Genomic DNA, 16,962 nt, shown 5'->3' with positions numbered 1-16,962 from the left:
GTGTATTTACTAGTAAGGTAGGAATTTTTTTCCTCATTTCAAGCTTCATAAATATCTATCCATTAATAACAATCCTAACATAAATATAATACCTAGTTTTGTGGTTCCCAACCAAAGATGCCTAGTGATTCCTCTATTTGATGAAATCAACCAAGCTTCCATATAACTCCATAAGATTGAATACAGTTTATCAAAAAGCTAATTTCTACATTTCACAAATTGGATTATGTATATCATGCTTAAATTTTGTTAAATAACTTATACACAACCAATTATACGAGTCTTACAAGAGATATATATTATGATATCATCAGCATTCTGTTGGATGTATGTCCACGGCAAGCCTCACGGATAACTAGGAAATCCTGAAAGCTAAAGAGAGCTTCATAGATGCTGGAATGTCATTTGATGAGGTAGTGTCTTTGGAGAACTTCTCTATCAGAAACATGTATTTGAAGCTTAGAGGCGAGTTCACTAAAGCTCTTTAGAGGAAGCTTATTTGCAATAACTTTTGAGTTGTTCTAAATGGATATTCATCATGAGACTAGCTATACATTCTACACTCAAAACTAGAGACAAGCTAATCAAATGGGGTATGACTGATCTGAACATGAGTGTGTCCTATGCCAGAATGCTGATGAAACCTTGAAGCATCTTTTCTTCTCTTGTCAGTTCTCTACTAGGATATGGAGGAAAATGCTTGCTTGGTTGGGTGTGAACAAGGAAGTCTGGGGATGGTCTGATGAACTCATATGGGCTACCGGGGTGGTTTTTGGGTGAAGCCTAAGCTTTAGGCCTCTCAATTTTGGGGCCCCATTTTTCATCAATGTAGTTTATATTTGAAAATTATAAAGTATTCTAAGTACTTTTTGTCATTAAAAGGAAATAATTAATTAATTGATAGAAAATAAGGCTCCTAAATCAGTAAATAATGTATGGTATATAAATACTCAATCTCTAGTATATTGACAAAAAAGAAGGCCCTTGATTGGTTTCTCTACAATACTCAATCTAATTTTAACTTTTCTCTAAACTTTAATATACTTCTACGCTTTTATGTTCTTCTTTGTTTCTCCAAGAGAGTCTTTGACTTATATTGCTATGAAAGACACAGTGTATGAGTTTTCTATTTTTGTTTTTTCTCGGGCACCAAATATTGCAAGAGGTATATTGAAGCACCAAATAAGTATTCTCAAATCAAGTTATCAACTTCTTGAATCAGGTTCTATTATTTCAACTTTTTAGTATTTTTTTCATCTACAACTTGCTTGTTTTGATATCTTACTATGTAATATATATTGTCTCTTTAATTATTTATTAGAATATAAAATATGTCAACTAGAAAATTCGAATTTGATTGTTAAAAACTCAAGAAAGAAGAACTGAATATTTGATACAGTCTCAAAAAGGAGCTCTTGAGGAAGTAAGTGAGATATCTGACATAGATCCTCAAAAATTAGACTTCAAATGAAAAAAATAATGAATTCTTTTTTCTATCCTCGTTTTTGTGATAAAACAAAGTTAAGCCCCTAGGTTTGGCTTTAGACCCTAACAGATTTGAGCCGCTCCTGATGGGCTATTAAGCATGGAAGAGAAAAATATGCTAAAGTGGAAGTGTACAGAGTTGCTTTGGCTTGTTGCATATGCCACATATGGATCGAGAGAAATCGGAGGATTTTCTACGAGGCTAACACTGGTGAAAGAGTATTAAGGTTGATTGCTCAAAAAATTCATGCCAAGGGTGAAGGACAGGCCAGGATTTCTGGCCAACTTAGTAGACTGAATTACTATCCTTAATCCTGCTTAGATTAAGCTTGTTCTGGATCTGTTGCAGCTAGTAGTTAGACATGTATCCACATAGTTTCTTTGATTCAGTAGAGGATGAGAAATAGGTGGGTTGTTTTAGCCAGTTTGGGTGGGGCTTGTAAAATTTATCGTAAATATTCCTTGGTAATACAAATGTTTAGTTACCCAAAAAAAATAAAAAAAAAATAAAAAAAAAATATATATATATATACATGTATCATGGACAACTTATTTCTATTATATATAAACGGGAAGGGAGTACGAACACAGCAACAAATGATTGAATTAAAAGCAACATAAGTTATACCACAAACTTGGGCCTATATTTGGCTTCTCCTTTAACCACGTGTGCCTTTCAATTGTCCTATTTTGGCTTACACGTGGTTACCTCTTTATTTATCTAGAACATCTGGATTCTAATCACTTTCATTTCCCTTGCTTTTTGAATTTGTGCTATTCCTAATCAAGTGTTCCTATGCCCACTCTCAGCAGCTACTGAGCCTTTTTGTTTTCTTTATTTGAGAGTCTCTATTCTTTTCATTCCTATGGAATTTGGGGCTAACTCTTGAGAGAGGTCGGTTCATAGCTTCAGTATTAATTTGAAGTTTATTTCATTATTTTTTGTATCATTGAATCATCTTTATGTACATCATTTTTGCGGGATGTGAGAAGCATGCCATTATTGTTGACTCAGAATGCACTTATGGAGCCAGAGGATTAATTATTTGGTAGAAGCCAAAACTATATAAGGAAAAGTTAAGGGTTTTGAGAAACAAATATAACTATTAATGGCAGATTCTTTAAAATAAGGTTTGCCCCTAGCATATGCCTTCAAGCATTTTCGAGAGTTAGATTAAATTATTTTTTTAATAACTATTAGGAAAAACGTAGCTCTATGCTTGCATGTATTGCAATTTTGGCGCTTTTGAATGTTCTTGAGTTAAGTCCTAAAACAGGACAGGTGAATTAAAAAAAATGGACTTTATAGTGGCGATTATGAATTTCAATGCATCTTAACGTAATTTGATGTATGTTCTTGACTCAAGTCCTAATAAGACTCGTAACATGAAAATAAATTGGACTCTATATTAGTGTTTGCGAATAGTGACACCGATACCCTCTTAATGTAATTTTAATGTAATATGATTTAGCTGATGTAGATGAAGGGTGCTTATCTTTTTAATTTTTTGGATAATTCATAGAGGATGATTAGCCAATAGCTTTCTTATACATAGAAATTTACTATTAGTCTAATTTTGAGCAAATGCAATTCTATAACATTTGATGAATTTAGCTAGAAGTTGAGAACATCTAAAAGAAGAATTGGACAAGCCTTTGTTCAATTCCCTGAAAAAGAAAATCAAAACCTTTTCATCTAAGGCAAAAGCAGAACCATGTTCTTTGCTCTAATTAACCATGGCAAAAGTTTCTGAGAGGCTATTGACATTGTGACTATGCAATGCTTTTTAATTGTTCATTTGTGTGTAAAATGTGCATCGTAACCCTTCCATTCATAGTCATTAGCCTTGTAAACGGAAAATGGATAACACCTCTTTAATTGGAGAAACACAGATTACTATGCCACTTAGCTTTTCTTTTCTTGTGTTTTTTCCCCTTCCATTCTTATCAGTCAATTCCCCTTCTCACAAAACATCACCTGAAATCTTCAACCATTTGTTTTCCTTAGCTATGTTTTTTTTTTGTTAATTCATTCTTTTATATATTACTCCAGGTATGTTAAGGAGTTCTCTTTGTTAAACATGCTCAAATGCAGCTATATGTGCAAAAATAGACAATGATGGACAAGTCACAGATAAAATCTGCAACCATCTATTACAGTTCCATTTCTTAATTTTAAATTGTCCAATCTAAGACCTCTAATATTCTTATCTTGTTATGCAGTTGCAAGTATGCCACCACCGGAACAAATGATGTGCGGCGTCATTTGGGGTAGGTTCTCTTTTCATTATTTTGGAAAATCTATATCAGTATGTTTTGGTGCACTTAAATATTTTGAAGTTGTACCTGCAATTTGTGGCCTATACTTTTGTGTTTGAAAATGGATGACCATGCTGAGAGTGTGAATAACTTAGCCTTTGCTTATCCAAATAAATCATTCTGTATAGCATCATGTGGAGATTGTAAGTTGATGATGGTAACATCTAAAGCACATTCCTTTTGCTAGGATGTACAATATCCTGTCACTGTGAATACTTATCGGAAAATGTTATATGTAAAAAGTTGCTTTTGTGAAGGAAATGAAACTCTTTGTATGCTCGATGTGCCCTCATTAGAAAAATAATTTCAGTATTTCTAAGGGAAAAAGAGATTCATTTGGAGTGTGTGTCGTCTTATTTGTCATTGCTTAGGAGAAAACATAATAATCTTGCTACGCTGTTTTTAGGAAACTTTTTGAAGATCAAATTAGGAAATTACTTGAAGTAGGAAAAGCCAGGATTTTTTTTATTCCACTGGTGCTAATGACTAGCTTTTAAAGTAGTTTGATTATGTTAAAGGCTTTTACCAATACTCCCTCCGTCTCAAATTATTTGTCGTGATTCTCTTTTATACGCCTCTTAAACAACAATAATTAGGAGGGAGTTTTAACTGTTTTACCCGTTATTGGTAATTGAACAATCATAACATATCCCTACAATTTAGGTGTTTGTAGTCTTCAGGAACAATAACTACTAAGGGTAAAATGGAAAAATAATTAATTTTATCTTGAACTTCTAAAGCAACAAATTATGTGAGACAATTATTTTTAGAAATCAAGACAGATAATTTGAGACGGGGAGGAGTGCAATAGATTACTTATCTGATTTTTGAAGTTACTAATCCAAGCTTACTATAATTTGACCAATTTGTTCATGACGATTACGTAAATTATGCAGGAGTAGTGATATATATAAGGAAGGTAAAGATTTCACAGCAGAAGGTTAGAATATCATATGATGGGAACAACTTTTGAAGGTGGTTATTATTGAAGGCATTTGAAAGACCACATATATGCATGTTGTAGCACATACTGTTGTATGCGCGAAGTATTTATGGTTCCTGGTCACTGTATTACTAGTTTGATGAAGAACAATATGGTACTAGATTGCAGAGGAATATTGTGGCAGAGAACTGTCTTTCTACCAAGTTAAAGCATGGGGCCAAGAGTGTCGATGTTGCACATCAAAATGCCTCCTCAAGGAAAATCAAGTTTGCCAAGTCTAGCCATTGTTTGAAAGACTAAAATTAGTAGGTCATTTGGTTTTGTAAAATTCTCAACAAATAGGTGATAAGAAGACGGTACAAGATCCGTGTGTATTGTTATGACAATCTCATCTTTAGAATTGAATGCACTGTTCCTGAATTATACCTTAGTTCTTTTTCTTAACTTGGAAAATTTAGCAGGTGTGTTTCTACTAAACTTCTCGTAACCCTTATTGCCTTCTATATGTGCTAATTGATTCCGTCCTCCATTGACAAATCAAATTAACCATGTTGGCTCCTTGCATCACACAGGCATACATTGCTAGTATAATTATACACAGCACACTCTAAAGGACAAATTAATCAGCTCATATATAGCATGCTTAAATTATGTTAAATAATTGATGTACAGTTGGTAATACAAGTTTTATAATAGATACTCTTAGATATACATGTATGACGACTACTTATACACATTCTGAAGGATAAATCAACTCATGTATATCATGCTTAAATTTTGTTGAATAACTAATATACAATTAACTATAGAAATGAAAAAATCAACGAGTACATCTATCGGAAAAATTCCTCAAACGTGATATTAATTGAGCCGTACAAAGTGGAGCAGACAACGAAATGGGGTAAGGTTAGGAGCCCATTTGGATTGGCTTATAAACCAATTTATAAGTCATTTTAACTTATTTGGGTGTCGATAAAATAGAATGCAGTTTAAATTAAGTTAACAGTGCTTAAAATAAGTCAAAACCAAGAACTTGCTCAACCCTAATTTTTTTTTGGCTTAAAAGCCATTTTGGTTTGACCAACAACTTTATCCTTTTATCCCTCATATTTTCTGTTAATTTCAACACTATCCTTACTTCAAAAAAATCTTTTAAGCACTTTTATCCAAACACGTAACTGCTTATTTATAAAATAAATTTCAGCACTTAAATAGTACTTTAAGCACTTATGCTTAAAAGTCACTTTTTTCCAGCTAATCCAAATGGGCTCTAGATTCACTATAGAAATTTCTCAATGCAACGACTATGTTGGAAAAATTCCTCAAACACAATATCAAATGGGCCAAAAAAATAGAAGTAGGTTGGATTCACTTTAATATTTGGACATAAAATGGAGGATATTGTGGAGAGGAAACCGGTAATGAAAGTGAGAGAAAATGAGGTAATGGTATTTAATAGGGGAGAGAACTATTAATTAACATATTTTACCGATTTGTGAGACAATGACAAACATTTAAAAGAATATGTATTTGGACTATCAGATGCCAAGATGCAGAACATGGGATATTTTGTGCCAAATTTTAGCCACGACGAATCAAGATGGTGGTCTAGATAGAGGAAGATATTCACAACTCAAGCTATCAATTTCTAGTGTTCCGTGAGCCAGAATATGTAAGGATTTTGATTAATTTGTTCCATGTTAGAGATTCGAATATTATTAGTATGTGATTTCTTTATACACCAAGGAAACCTTAATTATGCATTGTTTTCAGGACTTCTGCTGTTATATATATATATATATAAATGCTTATCTTTTGCAGAGTAAGTAGAGACAAATGAGATAATTTGTGTTGCTTAGATCCGAACTTCTTTTCCTTATTAACAAATGATACCCAAATAAATAAACAAAATCATCACAATAAGTTGAAACGCCATAAAAATTTATCAGAAGGAAGGATAATGATCTTTTTGGTTTAGGCGTGTTCTGTCAAGAAGGAAAATACAACTTCATAAAAGAAGAGATAAAATAGTTGAAAGCGATCACCCTCTTATATTTCTGAAACACAAGTAGTATTCTCTTTATTACACACAGATAAATGTTGTTAAGCTTAGTTTTGACTCTCAATTATATGTAATTAAATTTAAAATAGAACACCTAAATGACTATGCTACCACACAAAATTATAAAAAACGCTATTGTCAAATTTAAAATTCGCTCAGCATAAATTTATATTTTAGTATCATAATATCTCTTTCAAAACTCATCATTTATTTTCGTATCATAATATTCCTTTCAAAACTCAACATAAAAGTGGTCAAAAACACATCAATCAGTTTCTTGCCTCGTTTTTCTTCCTAATTCTTTTGCAACTTCTTTTCTTCTTTCTGCCCTTAACGTGGCACATGCATAGCAACTAAAATCATTGCTATAAATATTAAGGGCTTGTTTGGAAAGCCACCCATGTAATTGAAATTGAGTGCAATTGAGTGTAATTATACAATTTGGCATATTTGTTTGACCAAGTAATTACATAGTTAGGTGGGAATTGAGTGTAATTGAGAGGGTGTAATTACACTCTCCAATTCTCAAGGGGAGGTTGAGAATTGGGTGTAATTACACCCCGTAATTACAGGGTTACTTTTTAGTTTGTTTTTTTTAATTTATTTTTAATTTCTATTATTTTAATTTATTTTTCATTTCTATTATTTTAATTTCTTTTTTCTTTTTTATTTTTAATTATTTTTATTTTTTAGAATGTATTTTTCTTTTTATATTATTTATTTTTCATTTTCTTTCTTCTCATTCCTAACCCTTACTTCTTGTGGTTCCATGTAATTGCTCGTATTTTTTTATTTTTTTATTCATTTAGCATAACCGTGTTATTATTCTAATTTTTGAAACTACACCTCTTAATATTGGAAAGAATGAGTCATTAATAAACTTGGCATATAACGAGTGACGTTATTAAAGTAGAATTTCGTTGTGAATGAGGTTATAGACTTATATTTTCCCTTTTTTTTAAAATTATTTAGTTAAGTTAGGTTGGAACTTACTTATGTAATGTTGGAATTTGACATAAGAGTATTATGTTGAACTTTTTCTTTTGGATTTTGAATTTAGGTTATATTTTCAATTTTAAGTTATTTGTTTTCACATTGCATGTTGTTTATTTTTCACTTACATTTGATGGATTTTTTGTGTCAAACATTTGAATAATGTTACGGCATTATATTTATAAATATTATTTTTTTGTCAAACATCCAATCCATGACATTCTCACAAAAAAAAAACTCTTCTTTTAAGTTTTATATTAATTAAAACTAAATATTATTAATTTAAAAAATATATATCAATTATTTTTAAAAATATTAGTTACAAATATATGATTATTAATTAATATATTTTCAAGAGACAATGTGTTATTAAATAACTAATTTAATATCATTTATAAAGGTAAATATTTTTTAAATATTAATTTTAAATTTTTTTAAATTAAATTTTATTTTTAAATTAAACTAACTGTGTAATACACTTGTGCAACCAAACAACACGCTTGTAATTACACTGTAATTACGTTATGACAAACAAACATGTCGTTGTAATTACACTGTAGTGTAATTACTAGGCAGTGTAATTACTACTCTAGTAATTACACCAATTCCAATTACCAGGTGGCTTTCCAAACTGGCCCTAACAAAACTAATTATCCTCTAAAAATCACATCAATATAAAACATCCCCTTCTAATACACCAATATCTAGAAAAAATCATGCCAATTACAACTTTTCACCAACTTCTTGCAGATAAAACATGCTAAAAAAATAAGGGTATCACGACTCAAAATTCAACCGAAAGAAAAAAGAGAGTCTAATATGAGATTATGGATATAATTTTTTTTGCAAGACTTCGATTTGTTTATCATGTATAAAATTTATTATGATTTACATGTAACAATACTAAGCACATACCCAAATGTTTGTCTTGGAGAATTCAGCGTTACTGTACATCCATGACTTCTCCTTAGTTTCACTGCTATCATTTTTGCCACCTTTGTTCTTAAAGTTGTCGTCCATTTCATGATACTGTTCAATGGAATGTGCCTCTCCATAATTTTAAATGGGAGTTTGTGAGAAAGTGTACTGCTCTTCTATTTTGCTCTTATTTTTACGGTGAGGGGACGGCATTATGCCTTTATTTATTTTCTCTTTTTGACATTCAATTTAATGGCCAAAATTGAAGTTGAAAATTGGAAAGATTGAATTGGATGAAACCGTAAGATGAATGAAATTTGTTATTAAAACTAAAACAAATAAATAATTGAATAGGAGGGTGTGCTGGAGAGTAAAAGATAAAGTTTGAACAGACAATTAATATAGCCCACATTTTGGATAGTGAAAAGGCACCGGAAGTTTTAAAGGAAGGGACTATTTTGTTGAGCACAATAATTAAGAGATAATTAAAGTTTTTTATTTTATAATTAGAGAAAAGGTCAAAAAAAAGAGAAAAAAGATAAATGGTATTCTAGGCCATAGAGAGTTGTCACATCACTTTGTCTATGCCTAACTTTATATTATACACATATAGATATAGATTGTAGTGTTTGGGTAAGCTTGCGCGTAGAGGCGAAGTCAGAATTTGAAGCTTGTGCGGTTGATTATTTTTTTTAGTTTATTATTTTTTTATTTTTTTTTATTGAGTTCTAAATTAATAATTTATACATATTCAATGAATTTTTTAAAACAAAAACAGGGTTTGAGCAAAAGCCACTGAATTTTGCCAAACTCTTAATTCACACTCTAGCTCCGCTCCTACTTGCATGTGAATTAATTCTATGAGGAATGTCGGAATGTGCTACCTTTTATCCGTCCATATACCAAATAACTTTGTTCATCAAAATTTGGACAAATGAAAAAATATGACTATATATCTTACATTAATTTATCATAACTATAATAAATCCGGATAAGTTTTTTTATAAATTATAACTTCTCTCAAAGTAAATGTTTCATGATAAATTTGGGTGCAATATTTTCTTCTCGATCAGATTCTCTACATGTGTATATTTGTTAACACTATAATAAGTTCGCTCTATTCCTAGTTTCTACCTCATTAATATCTGGAGGGAATAATTTGAGGGGGAGCATCTTATACAAGATGAAATTGAGAATTTGTTATTGTTCTTACAGCTGTTGGCTTCATGTAGATTGCTGGAATAGACCATGGACCAAATGACCATTGCTAATAATGGCCGTTAGACGAACTCCAAATAATAACTATCACTCGAAAAATCGTCACCTTTCTACCTTCTTTAAAATTAACTAGATGATAAATTTTGGAGCAATCTTTTCTTCCACATTCTCCACATATGCATATTTGTTGACATTATAAATTCTTTATTAGAATGATAAGTCCTATTCGTATATAATAAGTTCGACTCTATCCTCACCGTTGACCTGGTTAATATATGAAAGGAAGAATCCGAGGAGGGGTATCGTAAACAAGATAAAATTGATGATTTATCATTGTCCCATCCAGCTGTCGGCTCGATATAGATTGCTCGAATGTACCATGGACTAAACGACAATTGTTAGAAAGGATTGTCATACTAACACCAAAAAAATAAGTACCACCCGAGAAATCGGTCCTTTATTTGTAAAATTAATGCTTGATGATAATTTGGGTGCAATCTTTCCACATTATCAACATTTCTATATTTGTTAACATTATAAATGCTTTATTAGAATGACAAGAAATATTTGTATATCATAAGTTCGACTCTAACCTTAACGGCCACATCATCAATGAGGGAAGAATTCGAGAAGGAACATCATAGATAAGATCAAATTGAGGGTTAGTCATTATTTTCTTCTACTGTTGGTTCCATGCAGATTGCTGGAATAGACCATGAATGACCACAACTTGAAAGGACTGTCAGACTAACCCCAAAATTAATTACCACATGAGAAACCGTTCCTTTTATCTGTAAAATTAATGCTAGGTGATAAATTTGGGAGCAATCTCTCTCACAGAATTGAAACAGCGAACAAAATTACGTGAGAGAAAAAACCTCTTAGTGGAGTTCAGTCCCCCGTAGGACAATAACACTTCTTAGTTACTAGGAGTAGGAAGCCCTTTGCACCTTGTTTTTTCTGGACTATTCTCTACATACAATATTTGTTAACATTATATATTCTTTATTAGAATGATATGGCATATCCATGTATAATAAGTTGAGCTCTATCCTTCACGCCCACCTCATTAATATTTGGAGGAAAGAATTCTAGAGAGCGCATCTTAGATAAGATGAAATAGAGGATTTGTCGTTGTTCTCTCCCGTTGGCTCCATGCAAGTTGTTAGAATAGACCATGGACTAAACGGCCACGACTTGAAAGGACTGTCAGACTAATTTCAAAAATTAAATTACCATTAAAAAAATCGCTCCTTAATATGTAAAATTGATGCTAGAGGGTAAATGTGAAAGCAACCTCTTCCAGATTCCCGACATATATATATTTGTTAACATTATAAATTCTTTATTAGAACAAAGAGCCTGTTTGGATTGGCTATTTTAAGTGCTTTTAAGCCAAAACAGCTTTTAAGCCATTTTGTAGTGTTTGAATAAACACTACTAAAAAAAAAAGGATTTCCCGACCTCAAAAAATGGCTATTTCCGACCTCATGAGGTCGGTTTTGGGCAAAGACCGACCTCAAAACCGACCTCAAGAGTAGGTCGGAAAACAGTGGGTCGGAAATATTACCGACCTCATGAGGTCGCAAAAAACCGACCTCATGAGGTCGGTAATTTTTTTAAGTCGGATATTAGTTGGTCAAAGTACCGACCTCATGAAGTCGGTATAATAATATATTTTTTTTTTTACAAAATCATTACCGACCTCACGAGATCGGTATACTAACTTATTTTTTATTTTACTTTAAAACTTTCCGACCTCATGAGGTCGGTAAATCATATGAATAATATAATTATATGAGTTTACCGACCTTCTGAAGTCCGTAATTTGTATGAATAAATAATATTGTTTTAGATTACCCACCTCGTGACGTCGGTAATTTGCAATTTCTGAATTTTTTTTGTAGAAAACCGACCTCATGAGGTCGGTATTTTGCAATTTGTAAAAATATTTGGCAGAATACCGACCTCATGAGGTCGGTATTTTGCAATTTCTAGAAATTTTGTAGAAACCCGACCTCGTGAGGTCGGTAATTTGCAATCTCTGGGAAAATTTTGCAAAAAACCGACCTCATGAGGTCGGTATTCTGCAAAAAAAAATTAAAAAAAAATAGCAGAATCTAGCTGCTTTTGCAGCTACCCCTGTCAAGATGAAAACGATTTTATACTCAACTAAAACCAGCTCAAATAGCTGACAACAATTCACCAAACTACTACAAATACATAAAACATTAAACCACTTCAACAAACACATATTACAACCCGCACCGCATCAAATTCAATTCAAAACTACTTCAAAATTGAATCAAAACATCATTCAAACATTCACAAGAGACATTAAAATACTTCAACCTTCGCAAACATCCACACAACATTAAACTACTTCAACCCTCGCAAACATCCACAAAACATTAAACTAGTCTACACTAAGTTAGCCTGCAACATTAGACTAATTCCCCCCTCGCAAACATCCACAAAACACTTATACAATCAACAAATTCACCACGACATTAACTTTTGCTCCATGGCCACAACACTCACTCTATCGAACGACTCGGTATTGGAAGTTGTGTGTTGGGTGGCTGAGTAAGAAGAAACTTCGCCTTTGATTGTTGATATTGATTCTGAATTTAAAAGGTAAAATTAGCAACCAACATAAATCTCAAATTTAACACAAAAACTATCAAACATTAAGTAAACAACCAAGTGTAATCAAGATTTCATAAAAGAAAACCATAGAGATTGGTTGAAGTGCTACAACAAATATTGCTATAAGAAAGTTGATACAAAGGACTTAAATACAACTGCAATGTATACTTAACATCTACAAGCTCTCAACAGAAAAGGTAAAAGCAAATCCCTGTACTGGAACTTGAGAGCAATAACTCAAAAGAATGTGCTGCAAACATGTAAATATAACATTTGTTTTCTTAAAAAATGCAACAAACTAAAGTATGACATGTTCCAATAAGGCCAAGGATATTGGAGGAGTGTACATATTTCAGAAGTTGTCACTAAGACACTCTCAAGTCTCAAAACCACTAGAGTTGACTATGCCTTCAAAAATTAGTTTGTTGATCTGTTTATTCATTTGTGTATTGCTGCTACTAGTGTTACAAGCCAAAATATAGGGGTCTATGAGATTAAGAAAGGAGATTTCTCTGTTAAGGTTACAAATTATGGTGCCAGGATCATCTCCATTTTTCTTCCTGATAAGAATGGTATGTCTGTCTTTACCTAATCAATCCCATATTTTGGGAAACATATTCCTATTTTTACATATGTTACTGTTTCAGTTTTCTTGATGAGTACTGTTTTCTGTGAGTTTTTGAAGAAATCAGTCTTATCTTGTCTTACTTTTTTCCAAGAAAAATAGATGATGTTGCTCTTGGATATGACACCATTGAGGAATACAAGGTTAGTTTGTTCTATTTTAGTGATCTATCTGAATTTCCTCTTTTCTAGAAACTTTTTAGCTCATTTTCTCATTGAGGTAAAGATTAGAGAAAGAGAATAACATATATCTTGGCTTCCCTTTCTTGGATTTGCCTTCTATTTTGTTACATTTCACTTGGTTCTCTATGAGTCGATAGCAATTGTGCCATGCCAAAATTCATAGCCAATTATGAACAAAATCAATTAGTAACTCTTTCCTAACAAACACTGTGTCTCTAGTCTATAATATCTAACTTAAACATCAATTCCTGATAAGAATGGCTCATAGGATGCCCCTTAGCTAAAAACCAACCATACTTCTTATTTGTTCTTGTTTGTGTTTTTGTTTCTATTTAACTAAATAATGTTCCCTTTCTGGATACATTGATGAAAGTGATTTAGGAAGGTTTTTGGATCAAATAAAACCTACAACCAAATGCAGTTTATTGCATACAACAAAACGACTACACATTGAAGAGGAGGCAGCAACCAAATTTCACAAATGTTTCTCATCCAAAACTTTCAACTTGTAAAATATGTAAAATAAAAGGATGCCTACGTAGGTCCGCTCAGACCGTTCCTCACACCATTCGTCTGGTTCATCGATGTTTTTTTTCTTCTTCACGTGAGTGATCATGAATTCCTCATCTTAAGGCACTGGTGTAATTTATTCTTCGGAAGATATATCCCTATTCAGCCACTAACTTAGTTTGTAGACATTACTGATCATGAAAGGAAAATGGGCATGTCAATTTCACATTTTTATGAAAAGCCAAATCACCAGTTGCCCTATAGCAAATTACATATCTATGAATGGAAGCAGAACTGAAATTAAGAAGCTGAAATAAGAGAAAGTTATCAAAGAAATGTACCGTTCCAGTTTTGGTAGCCAGAAAAGAAAAAAGTATGGTGCTCCTTTTACTACTTTACACATTTTCGATTTTAGTCCATGGTTACAATGCTCAGTTAACTTCACACTCAAACACCATCCATGGAAAAATCCCAACTAAAAAAGGGTTCTTTAACAGAGATGAAAATTCAAACAACCACTGATTTGTCTTTCCAAAAGCAAAATATTTAGTCTTGCCTAATCCATCAAATTACTTTTCTAGCCACATAGGTGGGTTAAAATACATATTACAATCTTTCAACAATATTCTTAAATTTACATTTCATATCAGATTCTGATTCATAAAAAGAATTCCAGCTGGACCCCTAAATCAACCCCTTCCGATTTTCTAGCTGAAAAATTTCTACTTCTAAATCTCTTCCTGCCAACCCAAACAAATCCTTTCATTTCACATAAGCTGTTTTATTTTTCCTCACTTTGATTCCATAACTTCAAGGATTACACAGTACTTTGCATACTTCCAAAAGATTGAGGACAGATCTTAAAAGCTGCTTCTGTTACAAATGGAGAATAGTAGAAGTCAAATTACTTTTCTAGCCAGCTTCTTCCCACTCCTTTACCCACTAATTCATTTTTCTATAATTTTGCACTCAAGAATGGTGAAAACCAAATATCCCATACATTAGAAAGCCATTCAAAATTGAAACAACTCGCATTAACCCATACAAAGAAGAGAAAAACAAAACCCAACTATTTTGCTTAAGGCAACGACACTACTTTACATGGTGAGCAAATTTCTTAGCCAGAAAAAGAAAGAAAGCATACCTCAAATGGCTGGCCGTGTACGGCGACGGAGACGGCGTTACTGGGTAGGGACGGCGGCGACGGTGACCGACAGGAACGGTGATGGTGACGGCGTGATTAGGGTTAGAGAGAGGAAGAGAAAACATGAGAGGAAGAGAGATAGAGAAATGTAAAAAATAAGGGTTTGGGAACAAGTATAGGAACAGGTATAAGGGTCTTTATTTGACAGATTATACCGACCTCATGAGGTCGGTATAAGTAAAATATTTTATTTTTTATTTAAAATAATACCGATCTCGTGAGGTCGGTATTCTTTTAAATTAAATATATTTTTAATTTAAAAGAATACCGACCTCACGAGGTCGGTATTATTTTAAATAAAAAATAAAATATTTTACATTTATCATCAAATAAATTCCCGACCTAGTGAGGTCGGTATATTATTTTTTCAAATTTTGATATAATATTATCGACCTCATGAGGTCGGTTTATTTTTAAAAAAATTAAAAAATACGTATTACGACTTTACCGACCTCATGAGGTCGGTTTTTTGAGGTCGGTAAAAGGTGTTTTTTTAGTAGTGAAAGTGGAAAAAAAAATGCTTTTAAGCAATTATTTTTTAAGTCAAAATAAGCAAAATAAGCCAAACGCTAAAAGCTACAATTCCTAACTTATGACTAATGCTTAAAAGTCATTTAAAATAAGCTCATCCAAACGGGCTCAAAAGTAATATCCGTGTATAATAAGTTAGGCTATATGTCCTTTGTACCTACCTCATTAATATTTGGATAGAAAAATCCAAGGGGAGCATCTTAAATAAGATGAAACTGATTATTTGTTATTGTTTCCTCCTGCTGTTGGCTCCATACAGATTGCCGAAATTGATCATGGACTAAACAGCTACCCCCAAAAAAACTATTCGAATAACCCTAACCCCAGAAGCGGACCTACATGGAAGGGCAGGACTGCACTCCCACCCTTCAAAAAAAATTATGTATATATATGTGTATATACCTTGAGAAATTAGTATATATTTAATTGTGCACTCTAACAAACGAAAGTGTCTTAGGGACACATTGGTTGCAACTGTTGCTTCCCTTACATGTGACCCCGGATTGAACCCGATTGTCACTTTTTATTATTTTTTTTAGCCTATTTTTAGGAAAACAATAAGCGTTAAATAAGCTCGCCCAGATTCGAACCTACACTGTCACCACATGTCGCACGGCCTTAGCCACTGGGCTCTCTCTTTCATTTGCTTCAGTGTGTTAATTTTTTTTTATTACACATATTTGACCTATATACTTGTATTTTCACCACTGTTGCGTTATTAGTGACCGGTCCGACACAATATTATACCTCAGCCATCATTAAAATTTTTGTTGGCACTTATCTATACTATATTAAAAGCACAAAGGGCCTTAGAAATGTTGATTGGACTTTTTGCCTTTCATTGAAAGACTCCACAATAGACAAAATTGTCATTTATTATTTTTCACAAATTATTTATTTTCCTAATAATATAATTAGGAATAGTCATTAATTATTTCCCTTATTTTTAGGAATTCGTTATTTTTAGGAATTCGAAACCAACTAAAAATTATATATTAAATCCTTCCTTATTTGAACTAAGTAATAGTATAATAGAATTGTAAACGAAAAATAACACTAACTTTAACCGCTTGATTCTTTTTACATATTTTAGGTAAACATTTATTATTCTTTTTGATAAGAAAAAAATTGGAGCACTTTCAGTTTCTTTTAGGTTTAGTACTCTTAACATGTAAAGAGGAAAAAGAGTCAAACGTGAAGAGTCAAAAATATTTTATTATTTCTTTTATATTGATTTCTTAAGAATAGGGTTGTTTTTAAATACTATTCTTAGATTTTTTGTGGCAAATAAAATCTTGTTAGTGTTAGAAAGTGCATGTACAT

At 32.2% G+C, this 16,962-nt stretch overlaps 1 long non-coding RNA gene across 1 annotated transcript; it reads left to right on the top strand.

Moving 5' to 3' along the window:
- Positions 1–1,446: 1,446 nt before the first annotated feature.
- On the top strand, positions 1,447–5,156 carry LOC132615176 (uncharacterized). The gene is made up of 3 exons (XR_009572602.1): positions 1,447–2,380; positions 3,539–3,756; positions 4,701–5,156. It is a non-coding gene; the product is annotated as an uncharacterized LOC132615176 (long non-coding RNA).
- The last annotated feature ends 11,806 nt before the right edge of the window (positions 5,157–16,962 follow it).

This window comes from Lycium barbarum, chromosome 10, assembly GCF_019175385.1.
Source record: "Lycium barbarum isolate Lr01 chromosome 10, ASM1917538v2, whole genome shotgun sequence".
NCBI lineage: Eukaryota > Viridiplantae > Streptophyta > Magnoliopsida > Solanales > Solanaceae > Lycium > Lycium barbarum.
The sequence above is the reverse complement of the archived record's forward strand: the minus strand, read 5'-3'. Positions and strand labels throughout refer to the sequence as shown.